Raw genomic sequence first — 21,709 nt, forward strand, 5'->3', positions numbered from 1 at the left:
GAACTGCAATGTGTCCGTTCACCCACTGAAGCATATCTTGCATGCTTTTGAAGGCTGAGGCTAAGGTTCTGAGATACTCAGAAGAGTCTTCCCAACCACAAGGGTCTTTCTGACTTGTGGATGATGACGATGATGATGATTTGGGGGGCCAGACCTGGCGATGCTCAGGGCTTATTTTTGGCTCTGTGTGTTAGAGTCCGGAGTTGACCACCTCTCAAGGACAGAGAACAGAGTCGATAATGCAAATCACATCGTGAGGTTGATTGTTCCAGCTGACCGGGGGGTCCAAGCATTCGCCTGACGCGGTGGGCTTCAACAAGGACTTAGAGCACAAAATTCAGCCAGTTCTTATACTTTCATTTTGGCAAGTAAGCATTACTGAGCGATTTTCTATTACCTACAGAGTACACACACACACACACACACACATTTTTTTTTTGGGGGGGGTCACACCCGGCGATGCTCAGGGGTTACTCCTGTCTCTGCATTCAGGAATTACTCCTGGAGGTGCTCAGGGGACCATATGGGTTGCTGGGATTCGAACCTGGGTCAGCTGCGTGCAAGGCAAAAACGCCCTACCAGCTATGCTATCACTCCAGCCCCTACACATATATTTTTGTTCTTGTTGTTTTGGCTGGAGCGATAGCACAGTGGGTAGGGCGTTTGCCTTGCATGCGGCCAATCTGACCTGGGCCAAACCCGGTTTGATTCCTCACCCCTCTCGGAGAGCCCTGCAGGCTACCGAGAGTATAGCACCTGTGCACCGCAAAGCCTGGCAAGCTCCTCGTGATGTATTAGATATGCCAAACACAGTAACAACAAATCTCACAATAGAGACGTTACTGGTGCCCGCTCGAGCAAATCGATGAACAACGGGAGGACAGTACTACAGTGCTACAGTTGTTTTGGCCTGCAACATCCACCCCACCTCCCTGACAGTTACATTTCAGAGACCTAGTCTGATTCCGAGGATGTAATCTTTGACAAAAGCATCTGTTTTTTCTGCTTTTCTTGTTCCTAGAAGAAGCCTAGGTCACTCTGAAGACCACAAAGGCTGTCATGGTAGTTCTCCGGCTAAGTGGGACCTCACATGTACTCAGGGATCATTTGTGGCCGGATTCAGGATGGTGCTAGGGATTGAGCCATACGTAGTGCCAGGGATAGAACCCAAGCAAGGCAAGAGTTTTACTCACTGTCCTTATTAGCGCCCTACCTTGAGTTGATTATGAGATGAATTGAGGCCCTGTAGACAACTGAGAAATATTGGAAACTCTGTTAACGAAGTAGAGGAATAAAGAGGTATTATAAAGAATTAGAATTTTTTACCTTTCCATCAGAGATGGGGCCCTTTGGAGGGGGGTGGGTTGAGTTTCCCTCCCCACCCCGAGCAGAGTCCTGGCCACCGAAGACCTCCAGAACCAGCCACCACCATGCTGAGACCACTCTCCACAAGCATGAAGGTAATGGCAGAGGAACAAAGGCATGTGGGTCCCGGGGCTGAGATCTCCAAGCCTGCTCGGATCGGGGCTGAGCATCCTCCACCCAGATCCTCCATCTTCCAGTAGGCGGCGGGGGGGGGGGGGGTCACCCGCCCCCCTCCCCCCTCCCCCCGCGCCGTGTAATCCCATCAACAGCCAAGACCCAGAGACTATAAAACTCAGCTCCCAGAAAGCGACATTTTATTATCTCATTCTTGCTTTGGACAACCTGGCAGGCTACCGAATGTGACCTGCCCACACGACAGAGTCTGGCAAACTCCCCATGGTGTACCCAATATGCCAAATACCAGTAACATTGACTGCTCTCATTCTCCTAACCCTGAAAGAGCCTTGAATGTGGCACTTTTTAGAATCTCAGGGCTAGGACGAAGGAGACGTTACTGGGGCCTGCTCGAGGCAATCAACGAACAACAGGATGATCGAACAACAGGATGATCGTGATAGTGATCGTGATCCATCAGAGAGACCTATTGATCGGGTAGGGTGAATATCTAATTAGAGAGCACCTATTTTTTGTCATATGAATCAGGGGACTGGGTAGCACAGCGGTAGGGCGTTTGCCTTGTGTGCAGCCAGCCTGGCTGAGCCAGGTTCGATTCCTCTGCTCTTCTCAGAGAGCCTGGCAAGCTACCGAGAGTATTCAGTATGCCAAACACAGTAACAGGAAGTCTCACAATGGAGATGTTACTGGGCCTGCTCGAGCAAATCGATGTTCAATGAATCAACCCACCCACATTATGGGATTCCCTTTTCTCTTTCTTGAAGCTCAGTTCCCTGTCCCAGTCCTTAGCTCAGGCTAGAAATATCACTCTGTTCATTGGCTTTAGAATCTATATCCATGTAAATTCTCCATTATGTACGGAATTGAATTGGCTCTTTTCTCCTGCAGATTTGTGTGGTATCAATGTGACCAGCCTCTGAAGAAACCAAAGGGGCTGGGGGAAGATTTTCTCTCCACTGCACACTTGCAAGTTTTGGCAGTTAGAAGTAAAGCTGCTATGAATATCTGTGTGCAAGTTTTTGAATCGCCATAGTTTTCAAGTACCTTGGCAACTTGAATGTGATTGCTGGGTTGAATCAAGAGTATGTTTCCTTTTTTCTCGTTTCCCGATTTTTGGGTCACACCCCGCGATGTTCAGGGGTTGCTCCTGGTTCTGCACTCAGGAATGACTCCTGGTGATGCTCAGGGGACCATACGGGATGCTGGGAATCGAACCCAGGTCGACCGCGTGCAAGGCAAACACCCTTCCCGCTGTACTATCGCTCCAGCCCTAGTATGTTTACTTTTATGCGAAATTGTCACACTATCTTCCCAAGTACGGCCAGCAGAGACATGGGTGGGGGTGGGGCGGCTTGTAAGGTCTCCTGGGAGAAACACTGGAGCTTAAAGCAGTTCAAAGGCCCACCGGAGCGATAGTACAGCGGGTAGGGCGTTTGCCTTGCATGCGACCGACCTGGGTTCGAGTCCCAACATCCCATATGGTCCCCCCCCAAGCACTGCCAGGAATGATTCCTGACAGCAGAGCCCCTAGGAACCCCTGAGCATCTATGCCTGTGACCCAAAAAGAAAAAAAGAAAAGAAAAAAAAGGTCCACTGGCAAGAAGGTCTTTGAAGCAAAGAATCCTCCTCAGGCACCCGGAAAGCCATTGAGATGCAGAATTCTAGGCCCGGAGGTTGCTGGACCCCCTGAGGAGAGGCTCTCCCTGAACAAAGGCCGCACTAAGAATCTCAAAAGACCAGCAGCTACCCGCAGCTCACCTCTCTGGCAGCCTTCCTAGCAAAGGACTTTGGGAAAACTGTATAGAAACTTTTTGTTTTTGCGTTTGTTGGTGGCAGATGCTCAGGGCTTACTCCAGGTTCTGCGCTGGGGTCACTCTCGTGGGACTCGGGGTACCGCGACCCTGGCTAGCTGTATGCAAGGTAAGTACCTTGGCTGCTGTACTGTGTCTCTGACCTTCTCCTTTTTTTTTTTTGCTTTTTGAGTCACACCCGGAGTTGCACAGGGGTTCCTCCTGGCTCATGCACTCAGGAATTATTCCTGGTGGTGCTCGAGGGACCATATGGGATGCTGGGAATCGAAGCCGGGTCGGCCGCGTGCAAGGCAAACGCCCTTACCCGCTGTGCTATCACTCCAACCCCTGACCCCCTCCTGAAGTTCTTTTCTGTGAGGACCTTTTCTGAGATGGACCTGGTTTTCGGACTGACTTTCCTTTCCTGCAAGGAGCATTTCTTTGCTCCAGCCTGGGTTTCACGGCTCCCTGAGAAATTGGATGGCAGGGATCACTTTCTACGCTGGGCACAACTGATGTCAGTGAGCCCTACGGTGGCTTATGTGAAGCGGGGAGGAGAAAGACGGTCACTTTCTCCCCATCCACCTCTGGCACCCGGGACCCAGGCTTACCGGGTTCTTCTCTCGCCTCGCAGGAAAGAGTTTCAGGAGTAGACAGGTAGCGAAGTAAAACATTTTATCTGGAGGGTTTGAAGGGGAAGAGGGAGAGAAAGTAATGCGCCTTTTCCAAGGGCGGAGAGAGCCTTTGGGGCACACCCGGTGATGCACAGGGGTTACTCCTGGCTCATGCACTCAGGAATTACTCCTGAGAGCCACCCCAGGATTAGACACGAAAGCATGAAAGTACACATCTCAAGAGGGGGGATGCGGGCTCCATGTGTGCTCAGGTACCACTAGTGCCCTTCCTTTGTTCAAGGTGGTTTTTACAGGGTTTCTCCACCCTGCCCCCACCGGTGGCTTCTACCTAGGTCAAAGTCCGTTGCTAAGGAGGTTACCAAGGGGGTTGGGAGTGGTGATGGTCATCTTTGAAATTCCTTTCCTGGCCTTTTGTTTCTGCGGGAGCTTCTCTGGGTTTGGGAGGGTCTTATCAGGCCTTAATCCCCATTCTCTGCAAGGTTGGCTTGGCAACCTCCAGGTTATCACTTCCCAGGAAGTTTACTGCCTTCGCCCCTGGAGGGGGCTTCCCTATCTGCCCACCTGCCTACTTCTAGAACCAGTGGAAGCCTGGTACCGTTTGACAACCACTCCATGGTGCTGGTGAGACGGGGGGTGCAGTGTTCAGAGCAGACTTTCTTCACGCCAAACTCTCCAGGTACTTCCCCCCCTCCCCCCCCCCCCCGTGACAGGTGGGTAGAGAGGGAAGCAGTATGAAAGAGAAAGCCTCAGTTTACCCTAGCATCAGTCCCATTTTTTTCTCCCAGACGATCGTACATTTTTTTGGCTCTCTGCAAATTCCTGGGCTTTTCTGATAAACAGAGAGTTAACAATTGTTCATCATAAAATTCTGCCCCAGAGCTTAGGCTCCCAGGGAGGCTAAGATAACGGACAATACCAAAGGCAGAGATGGTCAGAAAGGCTCCAAGCAGCCCGACCGCCCTGGAGATCCCATGTAATCTCTGTAATACTTGTGGATGGATAAGAACCAAAGGACTCCACAAAACCCTAACTTTTTTTTAACGTCGTCCTATCCTAAGTTCCTCTTTTCATTTTTTTTTTTCCGGTCACATCGGCTATGCACAGGGGTTACTCCTGGCTCTGCACTCAGGAATTAATCCTGGCAGTGCTCAGGGGACCATATGGGATGCTGGGAATCGAACCCGGGTCGGCCGCGTGCAAGGCAAACACCCTACCCGCTGTGCTATGCAATTGCTCCAGCCCTTCTTTTTCTTTTTTTGCTTTTTGGGAAGCGCCTTTTTATTTCTTTATTCTATTTTTCTTTTTATTTTTATTATTATTTATTTTTTTTGCTTTTTGGAGTGATAGCACAGCGGTAGGGCGTTTGCCTTGCATGCGACCGGCTGACACGAGTTCGATTCCTTCGCCCCTCTCAGAGAGCCCAGCAATCTACCGAGAGTATCTCGCCTGCATGGCAAAGCCTGGCAAGCTCCCCTCCCCATGACGTATTTGATATGCCAAACACAGTCTCACAATGGAAACGTTACTGGGTTTGCTTGAGCAAATCGATGAATAGCGGGAGGACAGTGCTACAGTGCTTTTTGGATCACACCCAGGGATGCTCAGGGGTTACTCCCTGGCTCTGCACTCAGGAATTTGCCCGCATCCAGCGGACACCCTTCTGGAGGCTACTGCCTCTCTCCCCACTTCACATAAGCCCCATGGGGACCCTCCTGCTTCTGGTGGGAATAAAGGCAATGACTGCACAATTTTGTGTTCCCACCAGCAATGAATGAGAACTTCTGTTACTATATATCTTTACCAGCATTTGGTGGTGCTGGTATTCTGAATTTTAACCCTTCTGAAAGGTTGCAGCTCTTTTTTTTTCTTTTTGGGTCACACCCGGGGATGCTCAGGGGTGACTCCTGGCTCTGCACTCAGGAATCCTGGTGGTGCTTGGGGGACCATATGGGATGCTGGGAATCTAACTGGTTCGGCTGCCTGCAAGGCGAATGCCCTATCTGCTGTACTATTGCTCCAGCCCCAAGGTTGCAGCTTTTTGTTGTTGTTGTTGTTGTTGTTGAGGGGGGAGTCACACCTAGCAGTGCTCTGGCCTTACTCCTGGTGTAGCTCAGGGGGACTCTATATGGTACTGGGATTGAACCCAGGCCTGCTTTGTGTGACTCAAGTGCTCTGCCCACTATACTACCTCTCTGGCCCCCAAGTAGCTTGTTGTTTTATTTTTATTTATTTATTTATTTATTTATGTATTTATTTGCTTTTTGGGTTACACCCGGCGATGCACAGGGATTACTCTTGGTTATGCACTCAGGAGTTACTCCTGGTGATGCTCAGGGGACCATATGGGATGCTGGGACTCGAATTCGGGTTGGCCGCGTGCAAGGCAAAAGCCCTACCCACTGTGCTATCTCGCCAGTCCTGCTTGTTGTTTTAATTGCAGTTTCTCAACAGTGCATAACAGTTTCATGAGCCTATAGCAATAGGCTCATCTGCTTTGGTCAGGTGTCAGTTCAGATCTTTCATCCATTTTTAAAATTGGATTGTTTGTTGATGGGCTTTAAGAACTCTTTGTGTAGTGGAGCGGGGGGTTGAGCCTTACCCAGCGGTGCTTGTGAGCTTCTCAGTGATCCGTTCCTAGGGGTTGCTCTTGCAGTGCTCAGGGCACCATGTGGTACCAGGAATTGAGCCTGGGGTTCCAGCATGCAAAGCATACACTCCAGCCCATTGAGTTATGGTTATTATGATTATGATTATGATTATTTTTGCTTTTTGGGTCACACCCAGAGATGCTTAGGGATTACTCCTGACTCTGCACTCTGGAATTACTCCTGGCAGTGCTCAGGGGACCATATGGGATGCCGGGAATCAACCTGGGTCGGCCACATGCAAGGCAAACGCCCTCCCCGCTGTGCTATCGCTTCTCACGTTGATTCCCCCCTCCTCCCCCCCCCCCCCCCGTTTGAACTATTTTTTTCTGCATCTATAGGTTAAGTTTCATAGGAATGCATCATCACAAATTGTTTCTGGCCACGTTTGTGTTTCAGTAGCAGACACTCCCCCTACGCCCCCCCCCCAAAATTTTAATTTGCTACAAAATGTTTACGTTCGCTTTCTATTTTTCTTTTTAAAAGCGATGCTAATTTGGGTACACCTGGCAACTATTTATATGTATGCAAGTAATTTGTCTGATTTTCAGAATTCCCCCAATATCTTCTTTCAGATTTTCAGCTAATTTATTTTCATCCAACAATCCCGCGTAATTGCCTTGAAATACGTTACAAATAACAACTCTTTCAACCCCTGAAATCAAAACTGAAGTGTCTGTTTTGTTCTTGTTTTCGGTTTTGTTTTTGTGTGCCCCTCTCCCCCCGCACCTGGTGGTACTCAGGGCATATGCCTGGTTTTGTCTGTGCTCAGGGATTACTCCTGGCATGGCTCAGGGCACCATATGAAATGCCAGGGGTCAACCCATCTCAGTCACGTGTAAGGCAAGTGCCCTGCCGCTGTACTAGCTCTCTGGCCCTAGAATCCTTTTTTTTTCTTTTAAAGTTTTGTGGCTGGAGCGATAGCACAGCGGGTAGGGCGTTTCCCTTGCACGTGGCAGACCCAGGTGACCCGGGTTCGATTCCTCCGCCCCTCTTGGAAGAACCTGGCAAGCTACCGAGGAGAGTATCTTTCCTGCATAGCAAAGCCTGGAAAGCTCCCTGTGACGTATTCGATATGCCAAACACAGTCACAGCAAGTCTCACAATGGAGACGTTACTGGGCCTGCTTGAGCAAATTGATGAACCACGGGAGGACAGTGCTACAGCGATTCTTACATGATTTATGTCTCTCTTTGGGGTGGGGGCACACCCAGCAAGGCTTACTCCTGTTCTGCACTCATGGCTCACTCCTGGCTGAGCGTGGGAGGATCACTATGTGGTGCCAGGGATTGAACCCAGGTCACCTGCGTGCAAGGCAAGAGCTCTAACCACTGTACTATCTCCAGCCCTATGTTTGTTTTTATTTTATTTATTTTTGTTTTGTTTTGTTTTGCTTTTTGGGTCACACCCGGCAATGCACAGGGGTTACTCCTGGCTCTGCACTCAGAAATCACTCCTGGCAGTGCTCAGGGGACCATATGGGATGCTGGGAATCGAACCTGGGTCGGCTGCGTGCAAGGCAGATGCCCTACCCGCTGTGCTATCTCTCCAGCCCCTGTTTCTGTTTTTAAAATTACCAGCAGAATCATATTCATTTCAGGAAAATTAGATATTCCTGACAAGCAAAAGAAGCTTCGGCTTTAATTGCATCTAGCCTCCTAGGGGAAAAACCTTTTGGCAACAAAGGGATTGGAAGAGAAGAAAATAAAACCCCGCGAATGGGAAAAGGGAGGGGGAAGAAGAAACCTTTGAGATTGCCTGTGTATATTAACTCTGCAGTCATTTTGCATTCGTATGTATGTTTTTATATAATTTTTGACATAGATGAAACAGGCTTATACTTTTTTTTTTTTTTTTTTGCTTTTTGGGTCATACCTGGGGATGCACAGGGGTTACTCCTGGCTCTGCACTCAGGAATTACTCCTGGCAGTGCTCGGGGCACCCTATGAGATGCTGGGAATCGAACCCGGGTCAGCCACGTGCAAGGCAAATGCCCTGGCCCCGTGCTATCGCTCCAGCCCCAAGAGGCTTATACGTTGTTCATCTTTCTCTGTCTTCATGATTCTTGTGGTCTCGGCAGGTCTACTGATGAAAGTGCCCAAGGAGTTTCTACAGCGTCACCCTCCTGTTTAAATCTTCTGGGGTACAAAGGGAAGATCTGTAAGAAGTTGGCTGCCTTATGAGGCTGGTGAGTTGTCAGTACGGTAAAGTTGTCTTTGGCTTTCTGGACACTTCTCAGACAAAATGGGGCCCAAAAGGTAGGACCTGGATCAATCAGCTGTTTTCCCAGGAATCTGCATGACAATCGCACCCCCCCTTCTACAGTCAATGGAGCGCCCCTTTATCAGGGTGATCACAAGCCAGTAACTGGCACTGTCTAGGAGCTGTAACAGGCTCGCAGGCACCCTACCTGCTGTACTGTAGGGACTCTGATCCCAAACATCTTGAGGTTTTACTTCTTTTTTTTTTTTCGCTTTTTGGGTCACACCTGGCGATGCACAGGGGTTACTCCTGGCTCTGCACTCAGGAATTACTCCTGGCGGTACTCAGGAGACCATATAGGATGCTGGAAATTGAACCCGTGTCAGCCGCTTGCAAGGCAAACGCCCTACCTGCTGTGCTATCATTCCAGCCCCCGGGTTTTTACTTCTACTTCTAGAGCTGGAAGAGGATAAATTTCTACTGCTTAAAAGCCACCAAGTTAGTGACACTTTGTTACGGCAGTCCTAGCAACTGAATACATCTTCAAAGATGGTTCTGGACCTGCCTAAAGAAAAATTTTTTCCTTTAGAGATATCTCCTAAAGTCTTTGTCCAAATACAGTTCTGACCAAGATGCAAAGTCATTTCCAGAGAGGAGCCCGCAGTGCCTTGAAAAGCAAAGGACCACACCTAGCACGTATTTTAATCACTTGGGTTAAATGACTGCAACGTTCATTCTAGTGACATTTTACACATTTCCTTTTTGAAACAGAGCCAGAAGAGATGTGATTGCTAATAAAAACCCAGAGGGGTTTTTTTTTTGTTTGTTTTTGGGTTTTTGAGTCACACCCAACAAAGCTCAGGGGTAACTCTTGGCTCTGCGCTCAGGAATTACTCCTGGCAGTGCTTGGGGACCATGTGGGATGCTGGGGATTGAATCCAGGTCGACCATGTGCAAGGAAAACACGCTCACCCCTGGACTATTGCTCTGATCCCCAAACCCAGAGCTTTTTTTTTTTTTAATTTTGTTTTGTTTTGTTCTGACCTGGCTGTGCTCAGAACTTTCCACTGGCTCTGCACTCTGGGATTAATCCTGGTGGGCTCATGGGGACATAGAGGATATCCAAGATTGAACTCAGATGGGCTGAGTGCAAGGCAAGCACCTTACCCGCTGTACTCGCTCTCTGGCCCACGTGACGAACAAATTTCTTTAGTATGGCATACAGGTCTTTTTTTTTTTTTTGCTTTTTGAGTTACACCTGGCGATGCACAGGGGTTACTCCTGCCTCATGCACTCAGAAATTACTCCTGGTGGTGCTCAGGGGACCCTATGGGATGCTGGGAATCGAACTCGGGTTGGCCACGTGCAAGGCAAATGCCCTACCGGCTGTACTAGCGTTCCAACCCCATGGCCTACAGGTTTATGTTCAAGACTAAAATCGTCAGCCAGGGCAACGGTCCCGTGCATCTGCATCTCTTGCTTCCAGAACATATGAATGTTGAAAGAAGATTTTAGAAATTCCAAGTCAGTTCCTCTGAAGTCATTTTCAGTCACAGGAAGTGGAAATGAAGATTACACCTGTATTTCTCCAGGGATGGATGTAATGTAATTTGTATAAAATAGTCATGGGGGGGCAAGGGGAGAGAGCGGATCTTTGCATTAAAATAAAATCAGCCGGATATGATTCTTTTCAGGGTCTGCCTTTCAGAACGCTATTTAGCTTTTAAATAGACTCCTCTTTCCTGACTTGCTTTGATGAGCGACTCTCATCTCAGTGATTACTTCTGACATTTAGCTGCTTGTGCAATTAATTGGGACTGTTCTTTCCTCGGTGAGGAGGGCTGTGTGCAGCTAATATGCACTTGTAAAGTGTTTCCTTGACTTAGAGTCACTGTGGACAAGCCGTTCAGATGATGCCTGCAGCAAGGACAAGTTGGAGTTGGAGTACACGCCCACTCTTGGCCAAGCTGTGAGTGTTGATTGGCACATGCCCGATCCGCCTCCCTCTCAGCCCCTCATTAGGACAGTGGAATACTACTCAGTTATAAAAATAAAATAACAAGATGACAGCTTGCCACTTGTGACAACACGGAGAGTCCTTGAAGGGAGGGTACTAAGTAAAGTAAGTCAGCCGGAGAAAGACAAACACCGTCGGAGTTCACTCATGTGTGGAAGAGAGAGAAGCAGACAAGCTAGCCAGCCAAACTGCATGAGACAAAGACGAGCCCTTAGAGTCTGACATGAGAATGGCGCTTAGCACAGGAGACCCAGGTCAGGTGGGAGGAAAACAAACGGTCCCTGCGTTGTTGGATGGGAAGCAGACCTTCAGTGGTAGACGGGGTATGGTCTGTACAGACGTTGAGGTGTGAACTGAAACGTACGTAATGCAAGCCACTGTGTACTGCAGCTGTTGGGAGAAAAGTGGTTTAATACGATTGGGAAGAACCAAGTGAGCATTCAGAGGTCTGGAGGATGAGAGAAAGAGAGGGGGGAGGGGGGAGGAGGGAAGGGGAGAGAGAGAGCGAGCGCGAGTGGTTAGTGATTGAGCGAGCGTGAGTGATTGAGCGAGCACTTTACTAGTTCTGAGCCCGTGATTTAAAAAAAGGTTTTGTATGTGTGGGGACAAGGACTAAGGACTGGGCTGATTGACTGGAACCTGAGAGTAAAAGGGGGCAAGACTCTCTCCTGGGTGTTTCCTTAGTGCACTTGCAAAACAGTAGGTAGGATTAGGGGCAGAGTCATCAGTAAATGCTTAATGGACAAGAGAGTAGTCAGTAATCAACTGGTAAACTGAGAGGGCAAGAAGTAGTAGTTTTTCTTCTGGAGAAGTGGCATAAACCCAATCTGCTCCAGCAGTCCTGCCACACAACTACAATCGTAGCAGCAGCAGCAGCAGCAGCAGCAACAACCACCACAATAATAATACTCAATGAAGTTACCAGCTAAACTTGCACTTCCTATCTTAGGCAATGAAAATGAATATTTGTTTGGCTTCTCAAGGCTTGCGAAGCCCAGATGTCCTCATTGCAGGTGACTGTATAGCTGGTAAGGTGCTAAAATGTCTAGGGAAATGACTCAGAAAAAGGATTGGATTTCTTGTGATGCTTTTTGGGATACCAAGGAGGGAAACAGTCTTCCCCTTGGCATAATAGTGCCTGGGCTTGGGCCAGGCTCATCAGATGGAACAGGCAGAGCTGGGAATAGAGCAGGAAAATTTCTGCCTACTAGAAATTCTGTCCCCCAAGTGTGTTTGAAGGCAGCCTGTGATGTAGGGGATGAGTAGGGGTGGGTGCTCTTCCCACATAGCTGGCTTCTTCTCATCCTTTTCTCATCCTCGCTCTGTGTTCTAAAAAGGCACCTCGTAGAACACTGTTTTGGTTGTTTTTTTTTTCCCTTGCCACACCCAGCAGTGCCCAGGGCTTGTTCCGGGCTCTGCCTGCATTCAGGGAGCATTCCCGCTAGGGTACAGGAGACCCTAATGGTGGGGGGGATCGAACCCAGGTCTGCCGTGTGCAAGGAAAGCGCCTTACTCCATGTGCTTTCTCTCTGCTCTGTTTGGATTCTTACTCATCGTCTTTTGCGCTCTGGTTTCCTCAAGAAGCCCTAAAGGGTAAGTGGGAGGAGTCTCCAGGTAATGCAGCCCCCACATCCCAGACCCTAATACCATCCATCCCTTCCTGCTTTCCACGCCCATCTGTTTCGGACTCGCCGTCAAGGGGGATGTGGAGCAAGGCTGGGCGGGCAGGAGAAGTTGGGAAATGCAGCTGTGGCCAGATGCCACGGGAAATATTTTTAGTTACCTAAATAAACTGTATTTCCACAGTGTCTGCAGAGCTAATGGTTTGTGTGCAGTAAATAAAAGGATGAAATGCCATGAAGGAGTCCAGCCAGATGATTGCGTTCCATATCCAGGCAGACCGTGCCACAGCGGACGGCTCCACGTGATGTGGTGAAGGTGGATTTGCAGCTGTCAGCTGTTTTCCTACGCCGGGCATTGTGTGCCATTGTGTGGATACTATCCATGCCGCTCTCAGAGCACTTTCCGGGGGAGGAGTCTGTGGGATGTGAATTTTCAGGAGAAACAGGTCCACGATCAAGGGTGTTGACCACAGTGCTGCTAAAACCGTAACGTGTCTTGGGGCTGGGGCGATAGTACAGTGGGTAGGGCATTTGCCTTGCACGTGGCCAACCCTGGTTCAATTCCCAGCATCCCATAGGGTCCCCCCAAGCACCGCTGGGAGTAATTCCTGAGTGCAGAGCCAAGAGTAACCCCAGCGCATCGCCGGGTGTGACCCAAAAAGCAACCCCCCCCGTGAAAAAAAACCCAAAAAACCCTAATGTGTCTCATGACGGCAGCTTGTCGGAACACCCACTATTATATTTCAGGAACAACTTATTAACATCTGTGCGCATGATCAATGTCTTGCCTCTAAATACCAGATGCATCCGGATGGTCATCCTGGCAAGTGTCTCCCTTGTCAGTTGACGATGGCCGAACCCCGTGGGCACCTAGTGCCAGTGGTGTCCTAGGACAGGGCATTTTAGCCCTTTTCCTGCGATGCCCCTAGCCTCGGGTGGCGGTGTCCCCATCACTGATGTGACTGTCACATGCTCTTCGCTCCCGTGCCTCCCCTCCCAGCAGCAAGCTCAACACATAGATTTCCTGTGGGGTCCCCCTCCCCCCGTCCCCGGCTTTTGGCCAACTTTGTCAGGTGTCCCAGCTTTGCAGGGGCTCAGAGACAAGTGCCCATGGGGATGCCCTGCTTGCCTTCCTGTGCCCTGGCAGCAACCTTGGTGCATGACGCTCTGTGGCTCTCTGCCACATGCCTCCCAGGTCCTTGCCATTGAAGGAGGAGCAACCACATGGAGGTCGCCGAGACAGACACAGAAATTGGCGCTTCACCCAGATAAGACAGCACAACGGATCAATTCCTCCCGGCGAGGTAAGAGACTGGCGTGCGCTCTCAAATCCTGCCAGAATCTCAACCGCCACCGGCCTGTCTTTGTGGGCACAGGAGATTGTCTTGGCCCTTCCAATAATCCAGGACCAGATTGAGTGTGACCTTGCGGGTGGGGGGGGGGGTTCGGGCCTTTCTGAACTAAGGGAGCAAGCAGGTGGGTCCCGCTAATAAGAGGCCAGTGGGGATGGAGTTTAGCCAAAGGTCTGGTCTGTCTACCAGATTGTTCTCTCGGCCATCTGAGAATCTACTCTCTTTTTTTTTTTAAATAATTTTTATTAGTGAGACACCATGAGATACAGTTGTAGACTTACCAAGTTTTTGTGCTTGGGTTTTAATTATACAATGATCAAATACCCATCCCTCTACCAGTGCCCATATCCCATCACCACGGATCCCAGTATCCCTCCCACCCCATCCCCCCCATCCCACCCTGCCTCTGTGGCAGGGCATTCCCTTTTGTTCTCTCTCTCCTATTGGGTGCTGTGGTTTGCAAAAGAGGCAATGGGTGGCAATCATGTTTGGTCTATAGTCTACTTTCAGCATGCTTCTCCCATCCTGGGAGGATCCTCCCAACACCCTTTATTTGGTGCTCCCTTCTCTATCTGAGCTTCCTTTTCCCCTAGCATGTGTGGTTGGCCTCCAAGCCATGGAGCAAAATTCCTGGTACTAATCTCGGCCACTCTTGGGTGTTAGTCTCCTATTTTGTTACTTTATGTTCCCCAGATGAATGCAATCTTTCTATGTCTATCCCTCTCTTTCTGAGTCATTTTGCTTAACATGATACTTTCCATGTAGTACTACTTGTATGTAAATTTCATGACTTCGTCTTTTCTAACAGCTACGTAGTACTCCATTGTGTAAATGTACCAAAGTTTCTTTAACCAGTCATCTGTTCTCGGGCACTCAGGTTTTTTCCAGGAGAATCTACTCTTTCGCTCAGTTCAGGCCACTCCTCCTTGTCTTGGGAGTGCTCCCCCTTTTCTTCCTTGGTGGTGCTTCAGGATGTGCTCCCTCTCTTTTGCAGTTGGGACCTGCCTCTATTTTTCACTGATGTTTCCTTTGCTAATACACTTGGCGCTGCATTGACAAGAGCTTCCCAGCAAATTCAATGGGAGCTCAGAGGTGCCTCTGCCATGGGGGTTTCCACCCTTTCTGGCCAGTAGCTCCTGGCCCTGGAGCCTTGGGAGGGTGCCACAGCCACACCCATCCCCGTGAGGGCTAAGTCCCCCCTCCCCCCAGGGGTCTCTCTCTCCACCCCATTCTCAGGTGATGGCGTTGTTGGGTATTCTTAGCCTGAACGCTTCCTTGCTACTTACCTTCCTTCTAAAATGTTAGGTACACCATAAAATCCACCTTTTCAAAGTCACAAGTGAGTGATTTTTTTTCATGTGTTCATAAGTCATGCAATTGTCATACAATCATAGTTTTTTAAATTGTCATACAATCATAGTTTTTTTCTTTTTCTTTTTGGGTCATACCCGGCCATGCACAGGGGTTACTCCTGGCTCTGTACTCAGGAATTACCCCGGTGGTGCTCAGGGGATCATATGGGATGCTGGGAATTGAACTTGGGTCGTCCACATACAAGGCAAATAAATGCCCTACTCGCTGTGCTATCGCTCCAGCCTCTGTCATCATAGTCTTCAGCCAGAGAAGTTTTGTCACTTCCCAAGTAATCCCGTCATCATTCATGCCCCATTCCCCACCTCCATCTCCCTGACTCCTGGCTACCACTAATCTACTTTTTTTTTTGTCTCCATAGATTTGCCTTTCTTGGACATTTCATATAAATATAGTCATATATGTGTCTCTTTTTAGTGCAAGACTTTATTCTCTTAGCATTTCCCCCAGTGTTTGGGCTACACTTAGTGGTATTCAGGGGCTACTACTCCTGGTTCTGTGGTCTGGGGTCGCTCCTGGTGGTGCTTGGGGAACCACATGTGGTGCTACGGATTCAAACAGGGGTCAGCCACATGTAAGATAAGCATCTTAATTCCTGTATTATTTCTATAGCCCCCGGTTGGCATATTTTCAAGATTCATCCATGTTGTTATCTGGAGTCACCAAAGCCGCAAACTCGAGTCTGTTATCTAGAGTCTGGCAAAATCCCCGTGGCGTACCAAACATGCCAAATACCAGTAACAATGATGGGTCTCATTCTCCTAAAGAGCCTTGAATTTATAATCTCAGGGCTAGGATGAAAGAGACGTTACTGGGGCCTGCTCGAGGCAATCGACGAATAACAGGATGATGAATGAATGAATGAAATGAAATCCATGTTGTAGCATTTATCACAATGGCATTTTCTATTTTAGTGGCAAGAGTTCTTATTTTCTCAATAGACCATATATTCTAATTCCTTCATCAGCTGATGGGCGTCTGGGTGGTTGTCACTGGCTGTTCTGCATTATGCTGTTATGAGCATTCCTGTACAGGTTTTTCTGTGGACATGTTTTCATTTCTAAGAGTGAAATTGGGTGTCATATGGTGACTGTTGAGCATTGAATTTGACCAACAGAGGGTCTCAAGGGACTAATCGCCTTGTTAAAAGATTTATCCCAGCCTTTAATTAGAAAGTTTAGTACATAAAAAAAAACTGTAACCCAAAGTCTTGCCTTTTCTCTCTCTCTCTCTTTCTTTCTTTCTTTCTTTCTTTCTTTCTTTCTTTCTTTTTCTTTCTCTCTTTCTTTCTTTCTTTCTTTCTTTCTTTCTTTCTTTCTTTCTTTCTTTCTTTCTTTCTTCTTTCTTTCCTCTTTCTTTCTCTCTTTTCTTTATCTCTTCCTTCCTTCCTTTCTCTTTCTCTCTTTCTCTTTCTTTCTTTCTTTCTTTCTTTCTTTCTTTCTTTCTTTCTTTCTTTCTTTCTTTCTTTCTTCTTTGCTCAGGAATTTCTCCTGGCGGTACTTGGGGGACCATATGGGGTGCTGGGATTCGAACCCAGGCTGGTTGCATACAAGGCAAATGCTGAACCCACTGTACTATTGCTCTGACCCCCAAAACCACTTTCATGAAGTGCAGATAGCATGGACTTTAGATCTAACCAGTACCAAATCATATCTCTGCTATTTTACCCCCCAGATGAGGATGCTGTGTGAGAGAGAAACAGATCACTGCCTGAGGTATGAGTTGGGGTCAAATTCATCTTTCCACCATGCTTTTTGAGGATGGGCCAAGAGGAAACAATGATCTTCCCTGCTCAGGGCTGGAATCAGAACAGTTATTTTTCTATGACTTGATATGCCGTAAACTCAATTATGCTTCAGTGAAATGGAATCTTCTGGTTAATGAAACATTCTGGCTGAGAGAAACAGACCACAGATCCACCCTGGACAGATTGTTTGGGGGAAATAATTAGATTACAGGAAGCACACACTCAGCACTACAAGGATATTAAGAGCCCTTTGTGGTCATATGGAGTCGATTCCTAGAAGTCAGCAGTGATGGAGCCGCCCACACCTTGGGTACCCAGAAAGCAAGACTGGTAGCTCTTAGTCGGGAAACGACAGTTCACTTAGTGGGGGAGCGGGGAACAGGGGCTGGGAGTTGTTTTCTCAACCACTCCAAGACCAGGCACATGTGCTTTTCGGTATTCGGAATGATGTCAGGGATTGAACTGGGGTCAGCAGGGTGTAAGGCAAACACCCAAGCCCTGTACTGTCTCTCCCACCCCTGCTGTATATTCGTGTTGGGGCACATCATATAATTCTATTCATTACTTGTGATTCAAATCAAACCAGTTTAAGATTTAGATATGGTCCCAAGATCATTTAGCCTTTGTAAATACTCAGCAATTTTCTTCTCTTCAATTAAAGGACTTTCTAGTGGTGAAAGCATTTCATAAGTAAATGCATTAAAACACTTTCTCATGTTTTACTATTCCAGTTAATGATTCCATTTTATTCAAAGGCTTATTAACTGAAATGAGAGTGATTTGCATGCAGGAGGTATGATTACACACTTAATTTCCGAGACTGCCAGCAGCCTGGCTCGGTGCTGTGCCCTCCGAATCTGCCCGTTTTTAGGACTGACGTAAGTCTGTCATTGAAACAGCTCCAACCACTGCTGCGGGTCCTTCCTCTGATGCAGGTTGCTGCTCTGTTGCAGTTCCTGTTGGCTGGCCCTGTTCCTAAGCAATCCTTCTAGCTGTGGCAGTTCCTAGGCTTTCTCAACTGCTTTGGAAAAATGGGTCAGAAAGCCCTTTTTCCTGTGCAGCTGAAAGAAACTATCACTGATGTTGTGCAAGAAAGAAAGAGACAAAATATCTGGGATGGAAGTGCATGTGCACTTAATATACCTCGTTACAGATGCTCCAGCCAGTGGGCCAGGCTGAATGTCAGAATTCAAGATGGTTATGCAATATGGGGAAGGGAAAGAGGGTGGATATTCCTGCAAGAATATTGATATTCTTGGGGCTGGAGCAATAGCACAGTGGGTAGGGCGTTTGCCTTGCACATGGCCGACCCAGGTTCGATTCCCAGAATCCCATATGGTCCCCTGATCACTGCCAGGGATAATTCCTGGGTGCAGAACCAGGAGTAGCCCCTGTGCATCGCCAGGTGTGACCCAAAAAAAGCAAAAAAAAAAGAATATTGATATTCTTGAGGGTGGATATTCTTGATGCCTCAAGTTTCAGTGAAATGGGTTTATTTTAGGCCTTAGTTTCTTTTGTTGTTGGCTGATGGTTCAAACTGTAGGAACACCTACTGGCTGGGATCCAAAATTTGCTGCCAATGGTGCAACACTGGTCTTACCTGCCTCGCAGAGCTATTTTTCCTCTAATATACAATGGGACATATTTATAACATTATAATGTTTGTAATATATATAGTTATATTTATAATTTATGGTTTAATAGCTGGTAGGTTGAGAGTTTTTTTTGCTTTTTTTGGGGGGTCACATCAGCAATGCTGAGGGGTTACTCCTGGCTCTGCACTTAGGAATCACTCCTGACAGTGCTCGGGGGACCATATGGAATGCTGGGAATCGAACCCGGGTCTGCTGCATGCAAGGCAAACGCCCTACCTGCTCCAGTCCTAGGTTGAGAGATTTTATAGGAAACTGCACTGTATGTCTCAAGACTGAAAGCTCTGTTGTACTCTGTCAATAACTAGCATTACTGATAAGTTTGAGAAATGTCTAAAGCAGTAAAAACTATTTAAATTATATAAAGGGAAAATTTCTGTGGCAGGATTAAAGTAATAGTGTCTGAAGATTGCAGTTGTTTCGAATTCCCAGAATAAATGCGCTGACTCGTCCTTGGCCTCTTGCTATAATAATATCAAGCTAAGGCCAGCCTGACAAATACTTTCAATTTGCTGTTGGAAGTCATACTTGTTCATTGATCTTTACCCAGAACCTCCCGGAAAATTCCGTCTTGGAGCTTGGTCCCCAAGTCGGGAGTGGTTGGTATAAAAATCAATGCTCTGACATGGCCATTCGCAATGTTTCCAACATCAATTGAGAAGCAGCCGTTTCATTAGGGCTTAAATTAGGTCTGGGGAGAGCAGGGCTTCCCTGCGGAATTGGGAATCATATAGATGTTTCTCTAGAAGCCAGGGAGTGCTGGAAGCAAGTTGAGCCCATTCCCCTACTGCCTTGTGAGCAAAAAGATTCTTTTCTTTTTTTTTTTGCTTTTTGGGTCACACCCAGTGATGCACAGGGGTTCCTCCTGGCTCTGTACTCAGGAATTACTTCTGGCGATGCTTGGGGGACCCTATGGGATGCTGGGAATTGAACCCAGGTTGGTTCCGTGCAAGGCAAATGCCCTACCCGCTGTGCTATTGCTCCAGCCCCGTTAGCAGAAAGATTCTGTGTGTCTAGATCATTCTAGAACTGTGAGTAGGTCCTCAAGGAGGTTCTTGGGTAGCCAGGGTGCCCTCCTTCTTGCGGGTGCAGATACCTTGCTTCTCTTGCTGGTGGCCCTGCCTTGGTGTCCTCTGCATGGTGCCCAAGTTCTCCAGAGCAAGTGTGCATTCTTCCTTGTCACCTTTCCTCCGATCTCCCATGAGTGGCGATCTTCCAGCTGACACAGATGTGTCCTCTGCGGAGATTGCCGGAGGCAGCCCTTGTCAACGCAGTGGCTCCATCTGGCCACACATGATACCTAAATGCCCTTGACAGGGGAAGGAGATCTAGTCCAGTGGGTAAGGTGCTAGCTTTGTATGAGGCCAACCCGGATGTGATCCCTGGCTTCCCACATGGTTCTCTGAGCACTGCCAGGAGTGATTCCTGAATACAGAGCCATCACCGGATGTGGCCCCCAAAACATACACCTAAATGCCCAGGTCCGGTTTCTTTTCTTTTCTTTTCTTTTCTTTTCTTTTCTTTTCTTTTCTTTTCTTTTCTTTTCTTTTCTTTCTTTCTTTTTCTGCTTTTTGAGTCACACCCGGTCATGCTCAGGGGTTACTCCTGGCTTTGCACTCAGAAATTACTCCTGGCGGTGCTCAGGGGACCATATGGGATGCTGGGAATCGAACCCAGGTCAGCCGCTTGCAAGGCAAACGCCCTACCCGCTGTGCTATTGCTCCAGCCCCCCAGGTCTGGTTTCATCCCCAGTGATTGTGAAGTAGTTTCGATGGATGGACACTGGGGATTCTTGGGATGCGCAGCTAGGATCGAAACCATGGAGTAATTGGAAAAATTTGCTTGTGATTTTTGGCTCCAACGTTTTGAAACTTCTCCTGAAAGTTCGGAAAAACTTTCAGGAGAACTGGAGTGTGGGACCGACTTGAGTCCACACTTTGGGGGTATTTAGATGATAGTTCCAGTGGTCCAAGAATGGAAGTTTTGAAATGATAACATCCAACAGGGATTTAGAATCCTTTAATAATATTTACATATCTCTGTGGATGGCACAGTGAATAACTCGTTTTTAGGCTATGTTTGGCTTTGAAAAACATCACGCTCTTGCTTCAGTATTATTTCCTTTGGCTCTGGATTTCGGGAAGCTGTATTGAATTGACACGTGGATGAACCGGAGGAGATTATATGCTGCAAAAGAGTAGAAGAAAGGCATGAAATATGACAGATTGCCACATTCACTGGAGCTCTAAGGAAACGTTTCTCTACCAGAGACACTGAACCAGTATCTGCAGAGTACTTTTTGGGTGTAATCATCAAGGACTTATTTCCTCCAACTTTTAAGAAGAACCCGTTGGAAGAACAAAAACGGTGAATTTTTTTGAATCGAGGTATGTTGTGATAAAAACTGGTTAAGGCTGATGTTGGTGATAATATTTTGGCTGAACGCCAGCAGGGGGGTTACCTCAAAGAACAGTTGAACAATGGAAATTATCTCAGGAGTGGAGAGAATTGATGTCTGTCAGGTCGGAGAAGGCGTCCTGGAGGAAATGGAAATTAAAAGATGCAAAAGATATTTGGGCCCAGGGAGTGGGAGAGCTATTCTAAAGAGAGAGACTTTTTTCTTTTGTTTTTTCCTTTTTTAGTCACACTGGGCGATGCACAGGGGTCACTCCTGGCTCTGCCCTCAGGAATTACTCCTGGCGGTACTCGGGGGACTATATGGGATGCTGGGAATCGAACCTGGGTCGGCCACATGCAAGGCAAACGCCCTACCCGCCGTGCTATCGCTCCAGCCTGGAGAGAGACATTTTTTGAATTGTTCCTGACTCTCTTGGAAGAAGAAATAAAAAAATGGAGCTCCTTTCTTCACATCGCTCCCTGCTGCCACCCGGAATTCCTTCTGAGGGCCCCTCTGGAGGTGTAAATGTGTACTTTCTGCCAGGGCCTTTTAGATGTTGTACAAGATATATTGGTGTTGCTCAAAAAATCCTGATGGATATCTCTGGCTACGTGTCTCCCTCCGCTCAGCCTTCAGGCTCCCGGGGTCCAGCCCACACTCCACTTCCGCTGCTCCCACCAGATTCTGCTCCGTTCCTCTCCGTTCTCCTGCTTCCTCTGCTTGCTCTGCATTAACGTTAAGCATTTGTTAGGCGTAGGATGAAAAGGCACTTGGTGGT

The sequence above is a fragment of the Sorex fumeus genome, unplaced genomic scaffold, assembly GCF_029834395.1.
Source record: "Sorex fumeus unplaced genomic scaffold, SorFum_2.1 ptg000086l, whole genome shotgun sequence".
In the NCBI taxonomy this organism is placed as follows: domain Eukaryota; kingdom Metazoa; phylum Chordata; class Mammalia; order Eulipotyphla; family Soricidae; genus Sorex; species Sorex fumeus.